This window comes from Silene latifolia, chromosome X, assembly GCF_048544455.1.
Source record: "Silene latifolia isolate original U9 population chromosome X, ASM4854445v1, whole genome shotgun sequence".
Classification (NCBI taxonomy): Eukaryota; Viridiplantae; Streptophyta; class Magnoliopsida; order Caryophyllales; family Caryophyllaceae; genus Silene; species Silene latifolia.
In genome coordinates this window covers 147,572,399-147,592,045 of record NC_133537.1, presented here as the reverse complement: position 1 = coordinate 147,592,045, position 19,647 = coordinate 147,572,399, and the positions used below count along the sequence as shown (strand labels likewise).

General features: G+C 38.7%; 1 non-coding gene across 1 annotated transcript; it reads left to right on the top strand.

Annotated features, from left to right (window-relative positions):
* The first annotated feature begins 4,164 nt into the window (after positions 1 to 4,164).
* On the top strand, positions 4,165 to 4,271 carry LOC141624545 (small nucleolar RNA R71). The gene has a single exon (XR_012534352.1). It is a non-coding gene; the product is annotated as a small nucleolar RNA R71 (small nucleolar RNA).
* Positions 4,272 to 19,647: the final 15,376 nt, after the last annotated feature.

Genomic DNA, 19,647 nt, shown 5'->3' with positions numbered 1-19,647 from the left:
TCAAGAGTGTCATGCTTGACCCACTTGAACTTGTGAATCATGGTGTCCATATCAATAAGATGGCCTTATTTAACCGGAACGTAAGTGTTGTTGTTGTTGAAATCCCGGTTAAAATGCTTAGCCAAATGGGTAACTAGTCCTCCATTGACAATAAAGGCGGTGCCTTCTTTGCCACAATCGACATTAAGCCATCGTTCAACCAAAAGTCTTAGAGCATTGTATGGCTTGGTAAATTCCCTCCCAATGTTCAAGGCCGACTCAAGAAGAATACAATCGAGTTTGGTAAGATGGTTTGTGCCATTTCTAGCTATCAAAGTATTCCCAATGACCTTATGCCATACTCTAATGCCCAGATGGTGGACTAAGAGAGCACGACAATCATAAAAGCGTATGAATTTCTTTCCGGAAATTGCCATCCAAAGAGGAGCGTGGTCATACTTGATAGGAGTCTTTGTATATTTCAGGTTATCACTAAGGCCTAATATCTTAGCCAATTCGCCATAAGTTATGCGTTTAACAACGTTTTCAAGACGACACTCGATGTTGGTTCGAGTCTCCACCCTTGTGACTTTCAAAGAACTTACAAATTCCAAGGTGAGGGAGGGGTATGTCAATTCTTTCATTGTAAACAATTTACCCAATCTCATAGACTCAAAGAAGGTTTTGGTTTGTTCAAGAACACCCAATTTTGACAATGCATCTTCACAAATAAACTTAGTAGGCATGATGGTTTTCTTAGCAAAGAGAATGAATTTCTCCTTATGAGAGTCGGAAGTGAAAGTTACCTCCGGATAATTTGATAATTGTTCAATGACCGGAGTTGTTGATGTTGTAGCTTCCATAGGGGGATCTTGTTGTTGAACCTCCAACCTTGCCTCATGGACTACCAATGCCTTTGACAATTGTTTTGCTTGAAGAGCTAGTTGCCTTTTGGAAGGTGTCTTCTTTTGGGGTGCCTTGTTACCTCCTTTAGTTCTTGCCATTCTCCTTTGCTTGATTACACCAATGAAAGATTGAAATCTTCAATTTTAGTGATACCCAAATCGATTTAGGATGAATGAATGTTGCTTTGTATCCTAAAAATCGACTCAGAGGTTGAAGATTTTGGTGTTTGAATCACTTGTTGTTGCAAAAGGAGTGATTATTTTTTGTTGTGAGGAAGTTTGGATTTGATTTGGTTGAGTTTGGTTAAGGAAATTTGATTTTGTTGATGGAGAGGATGAGGGTTTTTGGGGTTTTGGGTTTTGGGTTTTGGGTAGTGTTTGTATGTTGAAGAAATGAGAATGAATGGGAGAAAAAGGGTTTAAAACACCCGTTATTTTTGAAAATGCAGTGGAGGACGAGCGGACCAGGTGTCGGGACGCTCGGATTCTTCAATGTTTGGCTCAGGAAAAGACGCCACAGGATGAGCGTCTTGCTTCTAAGACGAGCGGATTCTTTGTGGAGGGACGAGCGTCTTTCTGGGTGGACGCTCGGATTCCTTTACAGAGAAAATCCAAGATTTTTGCTATTGAAAAGACGAGTGTCTTTTGTGAAGGACGACCGTCCAGCATGAGACTAGCGGATTCTGAGCTGAGTCGCTCGGATTCTTTTACAGACCAGATTTTTTATTTCTACAGCTCTACCAGACGAGCGTCTGGTGAATTTGGATGCTCGGGTTCTTCAGGACGAGCGGATTGTCCATTTGGCCGCTCAGATTCTTTCTTGACCACACGGATTCAGGTCCATCCGTGGGTACTTCGTAACCCGTGTCATTTTCATTCTTCAATTCTCGTGTTCTTCATTGTAGGGGCACTACAAAGGCATGAATAGCCTAGGCAATTATTATCCCCACACTAAGGTAAAGCACTACACATCAATAAAATCATAAGTCCCTCCCTCACTTCTCTCAAAGTGATGAATATCTTGATCAAGGCACAAAAATATAAATCTAAGAATGACAAAAATGCAATGTAAAAGTTGAAATGCAAGTTAGGGAGTTAGAATATTTACAAATGGTGGTTTAGGGAGGACTCCACCAAACTCTCATCCAATGTGAGATGTCAAGGGGGCATGTTCAAGGTGTTGTTGATGTTACTCAACAACTTGAAGAAGTAGTCGAAAGCTTGCTCATTATCATGATAAAGGTCCTCAATAGATTTTTGCACTTGTTGTTCTCCATGATGGTCTTGGTTCATAGCATTACCAATATAGGGATTGAATATACCTTCGAACTCATCATCCCAAAGACCGCAAACTTCGTCTACTTGATCATTAAATATTTCTTGAGTTGATAGAGACAACTCTCATTCTTTCTTGTCTTAGCCAAGGAGGCCATCTTCTTCACTTGTCATGGGTGAGCTTTTCAAGCTCTCATTGTTGTTATTTCCTTGCTCTTTTGATGGAGCATCATCCACTTTCTTTTTCCATTGAAATTCCAACTTCTTCCTATCATCCTTCCGGCTATAGTGATCAACCATAAAACATGGCTCATGCAATCGGGGAGCTCTCATGGTCTTCTCAAGATTGAAAGTGATGGTTTCATCTCCCACTTCAAGGGTGAGCTGTCCATGCTTCACATCGATCACCGCTCCCGCGGTGTGCAAGAAAGGTCTTCCTTAGATAATAGGAATGTTGGAGTCTTCTTCCATGTCAACAATAACGAAATCCACCGGGATGAAGAATTTTCCAATTCTCAAGGAAACATCTTCCCATACCCCTAAAGGTGTCTTTGTTGATATATCCGCCATTTGAAGCGTGATGTTGGTACATTTGAGTTCTCCCATTCCCAGCCTCTTGCTAACCGAATATGGCATGACACTAACACTTGTCCCAAGGTCACATAAAGCTTTGTTGATTGTAGTGTCACCAATAGTGCATGGAATGGAGAAACTTCCCGGATCCTTGAGTTTTGGAGGTGAACTCCCTTGAAGGATGGCACTACTTACCTTAGTGAAGGCAATAGTCTCAAGCTTCCGGATTGATTTCTTCTTCTTAAGGATGTCCTTCATGTACTTTGCATAGGTCGGAACGTGATTGATCAATTCCGTGAAAGGAATCGAGACTTCTAAATTCTTCACAATTTCCATAAATTTTCCAAGTTGGTCATCACACTTAGACTTAGCTTGATGACTCGGAAATGGAAGTCTAATCACAATGGGCTTCTTCTCTTTGGCCCTTTCTTCACTTTTCTTTGAAACTTCTTGATTGGTGGGTTCTTCTTCCCTAGAGTTTTGCACAACTCTTTCCTTGTCACTAGATTCCACAACTTCATCCTCAACTTGCTTCTTTGGTCCTTCATATCTCGTACCACTCCTCAAGTGAATGGCACTAACCGTTTTATGTCTTGGGGGATTACTTTGAGGTGGTAATTGCCCCTTTTGTCTTTGAGACCTTGAAGATGCTACTTGGGTCATTTGAGTTTCCAACATTTTTGTGTGGGCTAGGATGTTGTTGATGGTGATGTCTTTTGCTTGGCTATCTTTTTGCATTTGAGTGAAAAATTCTTGTTGATTCTTTTTCATTTGGAGGACCGCTTTTTGAACATCAAAACCTTGGTAATTTTGTTGATTGTATGGAGTTTGATTTTGATAACCTTGGTTTTGGTTGTAAAAGGGTCTTTGATTTTGGTTTCTCATGGGAGGTGGGGTGTATGTTGGTTGAGGGTTGTGAACATTTTGGCTTTTGTATGAGAGATTTGGGTGGAATTTGGTGTTTTCATTATCATAGTTGGAATAAGCAGTACCACTTTTGTATGCTTGAAAAGCATTCACTTGCTCATTTGTTCCCCTACATTCACTTTGGTCATGTCCCAAAGTTCAACAATCCTCACATATCCCACTTGGGATTGATGAAGATGCCACCATGGCATTAACATGATGCTTTGGTGATTTTGAGGCTTCTTCAAGCTTAGCCATAGCCTTCTCAAACTTCAAGTTGATGGTATCAATATGAGCACTAAGTTGAGCACCCAATTGAGTAATAGAGTCCACTTCATGCTTTCCTCCTCTAGTAGCCTTGCGAGGTCTACTATATTGTGAATTATGGACCTCCATTTCCTCAATCTTGTTCCAAGTTTGATTATCGTCAACTTCGGTGAACATACCATTTGATCCCATGTTGAGAATGTTTCTTGAGTCTTCATAAAGACCATTCCAAAATTGTTGTACCAAGAACCACTCGCTAAGTCCATGATGAGGACATGAGCGACAAATTCCTTTGAATCGCTCCCAAGCTTTATACAAAGATTCTTCGTCCCTTTGCTTAAAACCCGTAATTTGAGCTCTTAGCATGTTTGTCTCTTCCGGAGGATAGATTTTTTTGTAGAAAGCTAGAGTCAACTTCTTCCAAGAGTCAATTCCAAGAGTAGCCTTATCAAGGCTTTTCAGCCATTGTTTCGCGGTGCCAAATAGTGAAAAAGGAAATAAGACCCATCGAATTTGGTCTTGAGTCACTCCGGTTTGTGAAATCGCATCACAATAGTCACAAAAAGTTTCCATGTGGGAATGAGGGTCTTCAGCATCCCCCAAAATTGGCTTCTTTCGACTAATTGGATAAATGCGGATTTTGCAATGAAATTTCCGGTTAAGTGTTGTGGTGTGGGAGTACCATTGGGTAGGTTCTCCTTGGTTGGTACGGAATGTGATGAAAACTTAGGCATTGTGGGTTGATTGTGTGATTGATTTTGTGTTGGGTTCTCCTCACCTTCTCTTGCAAAAGGGTTGATGAACTCAATAGTGTTTGGTTGAATATCTACAACCTCATCAATACCTCTCAAAGTATTTCTAGCAAGTCTTCTATTGGTTGTCAAAGTCCTTTCAATTTCGTGATCACTGGGTAACAAGTTACCCTGTGATCTTCTAGACATGCAAAATATCAAACAACTCGAAAACAATTAGAACAAACCTTGAGGAGTTTTACTTCCCCAAGGCAAAGAAAGACACAACTAATAACAATCAAAGAAAATCAAATCAAGTTAACACCGTCCCCAGCAACGGCGCCATTTTTTTGGTCGGGTCGCTTTCTTAGCTTAGATTTCGGTTACTTGTCGTTAGGAGCACCTAGACCAAAAAAATATTTATAACTTCACAAACAACTCTACTACTAGTAAAGAGTTAAGTGAAAGTCGGATCCCAAGGGACGGGTATTGATGTAGGATTTTTGATTGCAAGTAGTGGTGTCTAGGGGTGTCACAATTTGGGTTGAGATAAGAAGATCACTAAACTAGATAACAATAAAAGTAAACAAGCAAGATGACTAAAATGAGATGTCAACAATTGATTAAAAGCACTAGGGTGTCATGGGTTCATAGGGGATTCATGGGAATTGATCATACAAACATATTCTCAAATTATAAGCAAGCAATTATTGTTGTGATAGGATCGAGTTGGTTTATATCTTACATTTCTAGGAAGGTTTGGGTCCCGGAGCCGAATCGATTAGATTGTACAACACCTACAAGTCGACTTAATCCTCCCTACTCAACTATATGCATGGTCTAATGAGACTCGAGTTGGTTTATGTCTTACAAGTCTCATTGAAAAGGTAAGTGATGGTTAAAAAATGCAAGGATTCATAGGCTCGCATTTCATCAAACATAACATGTGCATAAGTTGAGATCACAACAAGCAAGCAAATAAATTATGAAAACATATTAAATTAAGCATGAATCATCCCCCATGTCGGTTTCCTTTAATTCCCCATTAACCCTAGTTAAGGAAACTACTCACTCATTATCAAGTTTAACTTATTAACAAGGTTGTGAATCATATTAACAAAGCAAAACATGATGAATAAATGAAGATGATTAACAATAATTAAAAAGGGATTAAGAGAATTATACCTAATGATGATTCCAAAATAATAATTCAAAGAATAATAGAAGTACTTGATGATTGATGGAAGGTTGTCAATCTCCCAATAAACCCAAATAATCTTCAATTACCCAAAATAAAAGATGAACAATAGAGAAATTAAGGAAATGAGATTTGTATTAATACTTGATTGGAAGTTGATTACAAGATTAATGAGAGATTAGAATAATATAAACTACACTAAAGAATGATAAGAAGAACATGATAATCTAATTAGACTAATGGGGTATTTATAGTGGGGATTAGGTGCACAAATTAGGGTTACTAAGGGCTTAAATGACGATTAAGTCCTTGAGGAATCGCTTCTCTCAAGAAAAGATGCGGGTCTCCTTTTAGCTAGTCTTCCAAAAATATGCGCATCTCGAATGAAGAAAGAAGAGGACGTGTTTCTCTGGAAGACAATCCGAGCGTCCAAGGGTTGGGACGGGCGGATTGGGGAGCTTCTGGACGAGCGGCCTGGCGGTAAGGACGAGCGTCCTGGGGAGCTGCTGGACGGGCGTCCCGATGGTTGAGACGAGAGGATCTTAGCTCAGCTTCCATTTCTTCTTTTCTTCTTACAATCCTCCGGGATTTTGTCGGAGATACAAGGATCTTCTTCTTCATTGCCCATCTACTACATTATGTACAAAGGCCTTCTAGTCTTCTCTTCGCTTTGATGCTTGGTCATTAGATTCGATCAATTTAGCTCTATTTTGCCATGAAAATGCAAGGTTTGCACTCCTCTCCTACCAAGGAAACAAAACCTCAAAGAATATGTAAAACAAAGGACTAAAGATTGTAAATGACCCAAATATGCACTAAAAAGCATAGGAACGAGGCTAATTCGGGGACTAAATATGCTCAAATATTGATCATATCAATTGTATTGACTTATCGGTTGTAAATAGCTATGTCTTTGATGTCATAATTTGGGTTGAGGTTGAGTTTTGCAATCTAAACTACTTAACAAATGCAAAGTAAACAAATGAAAGCAAAGCAAAGTAAGCAAATAGAGTTTATAAACAATTGATTAAAACACTAGGGTGTCATGGGTTCATAGGGGAATCATGATGAGATCACATAAATAAGTTACATAGATGCAAGCAATTTATTGTTGTAATGGAATCGAGTTAGTTTATATCTTACAATTCCTAGAGAGTTGTATGTCTCGGAGCCGAGTCGGTCAGGACTTTAAAACACCTATATCGACTTAGTCCCCCCTATTCAATTATAAGCTTGGTCTAACAAGCCTTGAGTTGGTTTATGTCTTACAAGTCTTGTTGAAAGGATAAGAGATTCATGTTAGGTTGTCAATCAAGCATTTCATCAAGCATAACATGTGCATAAATTAAAATTACAACAAGCAAGCATTCATATGAACTTATTAAGAATAAATCTACCCCATGATTAACTCCCCTAATCCCCCACTAACCCTAGTTAGGGAGCTACTCACTCATAATGATGGTGAACATGTTAACAATGGTGTCAGACATCATAAGAAGTCTAATCATGATGGAAGAGTAAAACAATAAACAAGGATTAAGTAAAGAGTAACTAAATTGTACAAACTTAGGATGATCAAATAGAAAGCAAAGAATAATAGAAGAAAACTTGATTGATGATGAAGAGTTGTCAATTCTCCAATAATAACCCAAATAATCTACAATTACCCAACTAGATCTAAGAATTCTTGAACAATAATTAAAGAATGATTAAAGTGTAATTAAGCTAATTGCTGTTTAATCTACTAAAATAACTTGTTTTAATATAAAATAACTTGATAATCACTTGGTAATACAAGAGAGTATTTATACTAAGTACAAGTATTAGGTTAAATAAGGGCTTAAATGACGATTAATCCCCTTAAAAGAAGTTTAATGCCTTGCAAGTCCTAGCTTGGGACGCACGACCTCCTCTTGATGGATGTCCATCCTGTATTGAAAAATGCACGTCCTACTTTAGGGATGCTCGGGCTGAGTTTGGGGCCGCCCGTCCTTCCCAATGGGACGCCCGTTCTGCTTCTGGGACGCTCGTCCTGAACGGCGGAATTGCTTCTTCTTCATTTGGCTGTCCCCTAACTCGTGGGGATCTTTCAAGGGTCATAGGAGTCCTTCATCATTGCCCATTTACTTGTTTTATTGACTTAGGCCTTTAGTATTGTTGTTCTCTTTGTTGCTTGGTTGTTAGATGCGATCAATTTAGCTCCGTTTTGCTCCATATAAGCAAGGCTAGCACTCCTCTTCTACCAAGGGCAGAAAACCTCATAGAATATGCAAAATAGGAAGCTGAAGATATGAAACGACCCTAATGCATACTAGAAAGCATAGGAATGAGGCTAGTTAGGGGACTAAATGTGCATGAATAAGAGTTACATCATATATCCCCAAACTGAACCTTTGCTCCTCCCGAGTAAAGAGGTGACTAAAACTATGACCTTTATTTAGACTACTCTAATAACATAGCCGATGTGAGACAATTAGCGGGTCTCACTTCGCCCCTTCAACTCACAACAAGACATCTATGAGGTAAGATTCCTTCTTGCAAGGCAAGGTGGGGCTTGCCAAAATGGCGATGGATCTAAACATTAAGCACAAAATCAAATCAAAGGATGCATCTACAAAAGAATAGACACTTTCCTCATCTAAGTGGTGGAAATAATCTAAAAGGAAAGCAATTTAAGGGTACACATTCCACCATAGATATTAGTTCTCCAAGTTACTAAGTCCAAGAAGATACAAACAAGTCACCTCCAAATTGTGTTAAACTAGGCTACTTTCGTCCACAATTGCTAAATGCTTTCGTCAAGGGCAATTGGATGGGGTGTAAGGATGATCCTTATGACGTTAGTGGCATATGACATGACAAATCTCGGATTCTCTACAAGTGTAAATGCCAAGGATCGTCCCAAGCTCAATAAGGTGGCATAACTAAAAGGTTTTTGGGAATGAAGTGCTCAAGTCAATTAAAACAAAAATAGTGGATTTGACTAACATTCAAAATTTGGCCTCATTTCAACTTCCGCATTTCACATTTCAAAACTTTAAGATAGGGTTTATCCCTCATTTCCTAGTGTCCTTTGCTTTCGCCAATCGCTTATTAGGAAACCACTTAACCTCTAGACAATAGCTCTTGGGGTGATAGTCACTTTGTCTTTGGACGGTCGAATTCACAACAGCGTGGGGGCCTAATTCAATGGATCCCTCACCAAAGCACATTGAAGTGGTACGCCTCCATCAAATTTCTCGGTATTTCAACAATTCAAAACATTTGAGGTTTCCTTGGCAATTAAAAGCGATTCCACATCACAAAACTTTTGAAATGAGCATTTTAAACTTATTAATGAAAAGTATTTTTGGATTGCCAAACCACCAATTCAATCAAGGTCCCCTAGATAAGTGGGTCAAGTCCATTTCACATCATAAGGTTGGATAGATGAACATGCAAACCCTTGACTACGCCTTAGACTATGGGACAAAAGATACTAGTATGACACATCCTAGGGTGTCTTAAAGTTATTCTAGCAAACAAAGTCTCAAGGAGAAAAATTATCTACAAGGGCCTTATATACACTTGTCAAGCTTCTCAATTAGGCATTTTCACAAAATTTTCTAACATGCAACTACATGCCATGATGCAACTAACATATATACAACTCTAACGCACATGCTTCTATCAACTAATATGCCATAAAAACTAAATTCAAACTCTTAACAACACATAGGTTCATACCGCATCAATCAAAAAGTAGCCACATTGTCATTAACATATAAGAAGGGAGAAGGAGATTTGGGAAGATCATACCATGTTGTATTCTATATCCCTTATGCTTCGAATGTGGCGTAGTCGTCCCCGTGTGATAAGAGTGACAAACAAACAAACAAATATATACAAATCTATACTACAAAGGAAGAACATGTTTTTGAAAATTTTCAATTTTTATCATTTTGAAAAAAAGGTTAGATGTTAGAATTCCTCATCCCCACACTAGTGTGGACATTGTCCTCAATGGACAAAACTGTAGGAAATAAATGCAAATGCATATGCATGAAGCTATATAAAATGCATAAATTTTATACTAAATGCATACTACATGATTAATATTTACATATGATGCAAACTAGATTATACTATATGAGGCATGCTTTCGATTAGGTTGGAGAGCTTATTTAAATTAACTCGGGTTGCCATTGAATGAACTTCCCGAAACCAAACTAAACACTATTTCTAGTGCAAAAATAGGGAAGTTTATTCATAAGGCATGCAATGCAATGCATGAAAAGTAACTTGTCATTTTTGGATTCTTTATGGTGGGAGCAAAAACGATAGTCACCTCAATGTTGCCGAGGCGTGAGTCCTTTGATGTTGTTAGGACTCAAAAACTCTTAGCCATCAAAGAGTCCAAGAATGACTTTCTAAATGCTATAAACTACATGTTATACAAGTTATGTAATCAAGAAAAAAAAACAAAGCAAAAGGAGAGGTAGGAGACTCACAATGGTATTGCGTCGTCCTCCTTCATGCTTGTTCAACCATCAACTATCACTCATTGTGATATCATCATCATCATCATCCTCCAAGGAACCGGAGGCGTCTTCATCATATTCTTCACTTCAAATTTGCTTATTGTCATCATGGCTTTCTTCACTACTTTCCCCATCGTCATCATCAACATTCTCCTCACTCCTAGCAACCCGGACATCCCTTTATTAATCTTGAGAAGCCTGAGGAAAAAACACCTTCTTATCTACCCAATACGGTATAGGACTTTTAGGGTCAATAAGTCCTTGCTTAAATTATAGAGTGGTGGATATTGGGCGTAGTAGGCATTCACTCTATCCTTGTAAGCTTCTCTATGGATATGCTTCATTAACTTGGTCAAATAATCATTGCCTTCCACAACATTTAGGTCATTTGTTGTCAATTCTTCAAAGGCAAGGGGATATGGCGGTATAACAATGGAGGAGGGCTCTTCAATTGGATTTTATTGTTGTTTGATGATGGTTTTGGCAAGTTTGGAGACGGGGATAAAATAGTTGTTTCGGCGAGTGGAAATGCGGCAAATTTTCCTTCGCAAGACAATAGAGTCGGCTCCCTTGATTATCCATTCATATCCCGTGGTGGAGTTATCATGCCTCACCTAATGGAATTTGTTAATCAATGTGCTTATATCAAGGAGATTACCACCTTTAACCGGCTTGTAAGCTTTGTTTTCATTGAATTTTGGGTTAAAGTGTTTGGCCAACCTTGTTATCAAGCGCCCATTAACAATAAATGCCGTTTTTTTTTCTTTTCCCTCTTTGATGTCCATCCACCTCTCCAACAACAATTTGAGAATATTTTAATCATTCTTTGATTTCCCATGGACATTTATTTTAGACTCCAAGTAGGAAAGGTCAAGTTCGGTCATGTGGGTTTCTTCTTTTCTCGTGATCAAGGTATTGCTTATGGACCTATGCCAATACCGAATACCCGGATGGTGGATATACAAGGCATAGCATTCTCTAAATGTGGTCAGTTCTCTTCCGGCAATTGCCTTCCATAGGGGTTTGGCATCAAAATTGAGAGGTTTCTTGAAGAAATCCCAATGGCCATGAAGTCCAAATACCTTACAGAAATTATCCTTAATCATTTTCCTACTTTGGTTCTCAAGTCGAAATTCAACATATCTCTGAGTCTATATCTTATACTCCCTCAAAGAACTAATGAATTCCAAGCTAAGGGAGGGGTAAGTCAATTTATTCATCTCAAATAAGGTAGATAGGCCCATAGACTCGAATAATGCTTGTGTTTGATCAAGCACTCCAATTTTTTTTAAAGTATCTTGGCAAACAAACTTAGTGGCAATGACTTTCTTTTTGGCAAGGGATTCGAATGCAATTCTATGCTCATTAGAAAGGAAAGTTACCTCCGGATAGTCCTTGAGTTGTTCGACCTCCGGTAGTGTAGTAGCAACCTCCTCAATGGCCTCAATAGGCTCCCTTGCTTGCTCTCTAGCCTGTTCCACCACCACCAAAGCCTTGGATGCTATAACGTTTTGCCTTTTTGATAGATTTGGGGATTTTGATGCTTGAGTGTTTCCTTTTGTTCTTGCCATGGTGATTCCTCCTTATAATTAATGTCAGCAAACCTTTGATATGCTTGAATGCTCTTCCTTTCTTCCAACTTCAATCAATTTCTCAATCAATTTGCGGGTTTTCGATTTTGCCTTAACCCTAGAAATTTTTGATTGATTTTGGGAAGATTTTGATGTTTGAAGGTCTAAATGTTGATAAATGAGTGATTTGAATTGAATTTGAGCAAGTTTGCAATGATTTTTGATGAATTTGGTTGAGTATTTGAGTTTTTTGATGATTTGGTTGAGTGTTGTCGTGAAGGAAATGTGTTTGTGTTTGTGAATGAAGAAGATAGAAATGTGGAATGAAGTAGTAAATCCTGTGTTTTAAGTCAAACAGCAGGTAGGGACGCTCGAGCTGATATGGGGATGGGTGGATTCTGGTTCAGGACTTTTCTTTGTTCTTTGGGGCCGCCCGTCCTAACTTGGAGACGAGTGGGCTGAGCTCTGGGACGCCTGTCCTGTTTCCAGCTCGCTCGGATTGCAGATCAGCTCCTCTTTTCTTTGCTCTAATCCCCACGAGCTCAGGTCCACTCGTGCGGATCTCTTTCCCGCTACTTTGATCCTTCATTTCCTATATTTCCGTCATTGGGTTGCACTACAAAAGCTTGGTTAGCCTAGGCAATTGCTTCCTTACACTTGATCATCATACACTACACATTTCAAACACATTATAAACCCTCCCTCACTTGCTCTCATGTCACAAAAATTATATAACAAAGCATATAAGATGCAAACTAAAAATAATGGAATGTACAAATTAAATGAAATGCAAGTTAAGAGGTTAGCATATTTACAAATGGTGGTTTAGGGAGGACTCCACCAAACTCTCCTTCATTTTGAGAGATGTCAAGGGGGTAAAGCAAGGGCGTTGTTTATGTTGCTCAACGCCATCACTACTACAGAATTCATCAAGGACATCAGTGGATGGACATCGGATTTTTGAAAAAACAGATGTAATAAGTTTGCACATCGGATTTTTATAAAAGTCTGATGTAATTATATTATATGGACATCGGTTGTTATTTTCAACCCATGTCCATTATAATGGACATCGGATTAAATTACAACCCATGTCCATATAATCCTCAATTTGGGCGCATTTCAAGCTGGGACATCGGGTCTTTATTCTTCCCTTCTTATTACTTAGTTACGAGGAGTCATTTAAAGCTCTCATTATTTTAGTCCACACCCAAATCCGACTCTTGCATAGGACGCTAGCAGCCACAACGACCTTTCACCGCCAACAGCCACCTCCCACCGACAACCACCGTGTTATCGCCAGCAGCCACCTCTTCCCAACGACCCACAACCATCTCGGTGCAATCCGTTAACCTTCCAGTTCGCAATCCTCAATCAGGTATGATTTTTTTATTTCAATTAGTTCTAAAGTCATCGCAATTCATATGTTTTTCGAGGTTTTGTTTTTGTATGTTGTTTATCTTTTGGGATTCAATTATTTTTATCAGTTGGTACAATTAAGTATTAGGGTTAGGGTTTCAATTAAATTTAATTTCAATTTGGGAATAATTCGTTTTCTACTTTTGATTTCAGTAGAATAGAAAGTACAACCCATAAACAAACTAGTAGAGGTAATAACATTCATTGAGTTGGGTTGCTCTCCTTTCCTTTATAATACGGGTTCAGTACAATATATTGACAACTGTTTGTGGCTCGCCTTTTTCCAAGCAGCTGTTAGGTGAAAGTAAGAGGTTGAGGATGAAGAAACAGGAAGAGTTGAGCAAGAGTATTGAATCCCTTTACTGAAATAACTCAAGGAAATGTCAGGTTTGTATAGTGTAATTTAATTTCAACTCCCCTCTTTTTTTTGTCTTGTGTTTATATCTACGGATGCAGAGGATTTGGTGTATTCTATGTACCTTTCTTTGTGATAAGTTGAGTGGTATTCATTACTATATTTTATTCTGGATGCTCTTTTGCAGTGACATTTCAAGAAATGCATTTAGTGGATCAATTCCTCCTTCAATTTTGAAGGAATTTGTCTGCAAACTTCTTGGTTAGGGCCATACCTTCAGAACGGGATTTTTAGCAGGTTTTCTCAGGACTCGTACATATTCGTTTGCTTATTCCTCTACAAAATCCCTTTGCATTGATGATTGTCCTTTTTTCCTAGTATCGGGCTATGCTACGTACATCTGACCCTCCCTTACCTCGCCTTAGGCAAAAGCCCTTGAGACATTGGGGTGATATTATTGTTGTATATATGGATGGTTGCATGGTTGTGACTTTGTGAAGTTGTTTCGGTGAAGTAAACTTCTGAACTAATAGAAAATCAAAGCTATTCTCCCAACACCCAACAATATAATGCTATTGTTAATTTAAATTAGGGTCAATTTACAATATCTTGTTTATTAACTTCTTTTTTTGTATCGTTTCTTTGCTCCATTCACTTGATGTCATGTTGTTCAATTGGATACCACTACTTGGTAATGGCCGATGGTTTCCAGTGGTTAAAACATTAATTGGCCAATTAATGTCTAATACCCTTTATAGTCTCAGTACATCTTAGTGGTGTAACTGTGGTAGTAATATGTTACAGAGTACTCTTATTATGTTTTTTTTTTTGATATTGTGATTGAGGGGAAATTAGTTGTAGGAATCTTAAGGGTGTATTATAGAATGGTTTAACAAATTGGATTAGCTTCAGATAATTGTATTCTTGTATAGAGTTTTTGTTTCTTATAAACTATATGTGTTTTCTGGAGTTATTATTTAGATTGTTGGAGTAACTTAACAACTTATAGGTATTTCCTTGAGTATCTAAAATCTGTGAATTGATTTGTTGCATTGGTGCCATGTTCATCAGTGATAAAGACTATGATGGCATACCATCTGATGTGTGGTCTTGTGAGTTCAATTTTTTGTGCTTATGGCCAGCTACTTGCATTTTGATGATCTAAATCTCATGGCTTTGTAACATGAATCTATTCTTTTGCTACATGTTTTTGTCAAAGTTCCACAAGCTGAGCATTAAAATTTGACAACAGTCCCTTCATTTGGGTTTGTGTATTCATTATAATGGACTATATTGAGAGGAGGGTAGATTCACCTATTGTATACATTCTTCATTTCATTTACTCCTTTGATCTACTTTTATACTTGTGATTCTCTTTGATGGATCATTTTTGTCCACCATTCTTTTGGGACTTGAGTCTTTATTGATGTTGTGAGTCTTGTGGCGATCATATGTTGCCAAAAATTTCCATCTTTGGTTTGATCCTTCCTTCAGGGAAAAGCTTTTATTTGATCATGTTGCACTCTAGAACTTCGACTATGGTAGGAGCTGCTGTTCTGGCCTCAATATGATCTTTGCTTCATTCATCTCGTTATTTACTGTCTGAAACACGGATCCACATGCAAAGCACATGCGGCGATTACGCCCTTAATGCGTTGATGCCAGATGATCGTCACTATTAGGAGTTGTGCCTAAGAAATCGTTGATGGTTAAATCAAGTCTAATGATGGTACTCGGATGATGAGTAAGTCTTTGATCAACCTTGCCTTTTAAATAAACAAAACTGTCACCATTTATTATTGATTATCATGTAAATAAGTTACAAATTATTTACAGTGATCATTGGATGCTCGTTCGACGACGTTCTTTGATCATAATCAAGTGCATTGGTTCGACTCACTAGGAAAGTCGGTCTTGCCGTCAAAGTTGAGATCTTTAATTAATGCGTAAGTTCATCTTAATAGTTCATTTATTGATATGCACATAAATAAATGTTCAACTGATTAGAACATTAAAAATGGCAACTATTATTGGCTGACAATCATTTATTTGAAACCATGTTTATATTTAGATCGGTAAGAGTATATGGCTACAATGGTGGGGAAAGAATGCGTTCTCAAGCACCGCAATGGCTGCAACATAATGTAAGTTGTTGCTTATTATGACGACAAATTCAATGTCTGATCATCAATCACTTTTAATTGACAAAGTCATGTTATTGGTTTAATTCTTGTCGAGTTGTTATTTTAGTGTGCTCGTCAACAAGGTGTCGTAGAATCGCGTACTACGTCATGAGGTACATCTTTGAAATCGTCACGCGTTCTAATCCAACAAAAGCTATCAATGAGGTCAGTTTCGACATTATAGCAAAACTCTGTATTTTTTCAAGTAATTATCCTACTTTGACCTGCTGCCTATACGCATTGTGGGCGAACCTGCTGCCAATTCAATGAGCTAGCTGCTGTACCCTCTTCCCTTAATTATTAGCTTATATGAAGCTGCCCTTGTGAGGCCATGTCTGACTGCCCCATTGTCATTAATATGCATTACAGGTTTTTCAAGACACCACGCCATATTCACAAGAAGAATTAGATGAGGTTCGGGACTTAAGGCGAACTATTTTCTCAATATCTAGCCGTAGATAGCTAGCTAGCGTAGTAATGTATTAGGTAGTTGCATTTTGAAAAACTGATTACATGATCTGCAAGACCATATGTTATGTTGTCAGGATTTGTTATGCCCTTTGTTGTTGTTCGTTAGTTGTTGAATTCGGATGACGGAGACGGTTGCGTTGTATGTTGATTGGGATCGGTTTTTATTAATTGAAATCGATCATTTTGGTTGAATGGCAGTTGACATGTTTTGTATTAATGTTTTGGCATTCAAATTGGTGTAATGCAATATGAATTGGCCTGCTCTTTTCAAATTTAAAAAAAAAAAAACAATATAAAGGACAAATGGATTTATAAAAGTTCGATGTAATTCTAGCTTCAAAGGACATGGGCTTTCTATAAAAATCTGATGTACATTACACATATGGACATCGGATTAATGTTAAAATCTGATGTTCATTACTCATATGGACATCGGATATATTTAAAAATCCGATGTGCATATATTAATGGACATCGGTTTAAAGTCCCATGTCCATTACACCCCATATGGACGGGACTGAACTCTACATCGGCCTATAATCCGATGTCCATGTGTCTAGAAGTCCGATGTCCTTCATGATTTCTGTAGTAGTGCATGTAGAAGTAATCAAAGGCTTGCTCATTTTGATGGTAGAAGTCTTGTGTAGACCTCGGTACGAAGTTGCTTCCATTAGTGTAGGAACCCGAGTCAAAGTTGTGGTGACAAGGGGATACAAAGCCTTGATCTAGGGTCATAGCATTTCCAATGTAAGGATTAACCAATCCGACAAACTCGTCATCCCATAGACCCTGTACTTCCTTTGCTTCTTCTCACTTGTTGAAAGGATTACTAGTTGGCAAGAGCAACTTCTCTTTCTTGTGGCCAATAAGGCCCTCATTGATACTTGTCATGATGGGTGAGCTTTGCAAGCTCTCATTCTTGTTATGAAAAATTCCATGCTCTCTGAATAGAGCCACTTCGATATCATCCACCTCTTTCATCCAATTGGGCGGTGTTTCCTTGCCCTTCTTGTTAGGATTTTCACCTTTGACTTGACCTTTGAATGGGGAGTCCACTTTCTTCTTCTCACCATCTCGGCTATAATGATCAACCATAAAGCATGGTTCATGCAAGTTGGGAGCTCTTATAGTCTTGTCAAGATTAAAGGTGATTGTTTCATCACCAACTTCAAGTTTGAGCATCCTGTGCTTTACATCAATCACCACTCCGGCAGTGTGTAAGAATGGTCTTCCTAGAATGATCAGTATATTGGAATCTTCCTCAATGTCAACAATAACAAACTCCACCGGTATAAAAAACTTTCCAATTATCACGGGTACATCTTCCCATACCCCAAGTGGTTTATTTGTTGTTCGGTCCGCCACTTGTAGAGTCATATTAGTGCACTTGAGTTCTCCCACTCCTAGGCTTTCACATACCGAGTACGACATGACACTCACACTTGCACCTAGATCACATAGTGCTTTGTTGATTGTGGTATCACCGATGGTACATGGAATGGAGAAGCTTCCCGGATCTCCGAGCTTAGGTGGGGAATTTCCTTGAAGTATTGCACTACTTATATTTGTGAATGAGATAGTTTCCAACTTCCTATTGTACTTCTTCTTAGTGAGGATGTCTTTCATGTATTTTGCATAGGCCGGCACATGGTTGATAATCTCCGTAAATGGGTTGGAAACCTCTAGGTTCTTCACAATCTCCATGAACTTCCCAAGTTGCTTATCAAGCTTGAGCTTGGCTTGGCGACTTGGAATCGGAAGTCGAATCACAATAGGTTCTTTTTCAACCTCTTTGGCCTTCTCTTTATTTCTCTTCTTCAATGATTCATTGGTAGTTGGTTCCACTACCCTAGGATTTCTCCTCAATGGTTCCATCACATCTCTTGTCTTGACACTTTTCTCAATAACATCCTCTTCAATTGGCTTCTGAGGTCCCTCATATCGTGTCACACCCCTCAAGTGAATGGCGTTGATGGTTTCATGTCTTGTAGAAGGATTACCTTGAGGAGGTCATAGTCCTTTTTGCCTTTGGGAACTCGAAGCGGCCAATTGGGACATTTGTGTTTCCAACATCTTGGTATGACCAAGGATATTTTTGATGGTAGTGTCTTTGGCTTGGCTATCTCTTTTCATTTAAGCGAAGAAGTCTTGTTGGCTCTTTTGCATTTGAAGGACCGCTTTTTGAACATCAAAATCTTGGTCATTCGATTGATTGTAAGAGGGTTGGTTTTGGAATCCTTGATTTTGGTTGAAAAAGGGTCTTTGAGTAGGATTTCTCATTGGAGGTGGGGTGTATGTTGGTTGAGGATTTTGAACATTTTTTCATTTATATGAGAAGTTTGGGTGAAATTTGGTGTTTTCATTGTAATAGTTGGAGTAAGGGGTGCCATTCTTGTATGCTTGGAAAGCATTCACTTGCTCATTTGTGCCCCTACACTCTTGTTGATCATTATCCAAAGTTCCACAATACTCACATACTCCATCTGGGATAGAAGATGTTGACACCATGACATTGACTTATTGATTTTGCTTGGGTGATTGAGAGGCTTCATTCATCTTGGCTATGGCCTTCTCAAATTTCAAGTTCATTATGTCAATATGGGATCATAGTTGGGCACCCAAATCGGCACTCAATTGTGTGACGGAGTCAACTTCGTGTCTCATTCCCCTAGTAGCTTTTCTTGGCCTACTATATTGAGAGTTGTGAACCATAATCTCCTCTATTTATGCCCAAGTTTGATTATCATTGATGTGACCATAATTGGCGCATATTTAGCCCCCGAATTACCATTGTTTCCATGCTTTTTAGTGCCTATTTGGGTCATTTCTTATCTTTAGTTCTTTGTTTTGCATATTCTTTGAGATTTTGATCCCTTGGTAGGAAAGGAGTAAGAATCTTGCATTTTCATGGCAAAACAAGGCTAAATTGATCATATTCAATGACCAAGCATCAAGGAGAGACAAGACTAGAAGGCCTTTGTACACAAATAGTAGAAGAGCAATGTTGAGAAAAGGATCCTTGAGTCCCCAAGGAAATCCCCAAGGAATTCATGAAGAAAAGAAGAAGAAAAGATGCTGCCAGACAATCCGAACGGATTGTACACAATCCGTCCGTCCGCCCAAGCCCAGTCCGAGCGTCCCTCAAAGGAATCCGCTCGGATTCCCCCTCGCCAATCCGAGCGTCTTGCCCAAGGATCCGCTCGGATTCTCCAGCCCAGATCCGGCCGTCCCGACTCCCATCCGCACGGATTTCAGATGCAAAGACGTTTTCATTCTTCAAGCTACGATTAGAGA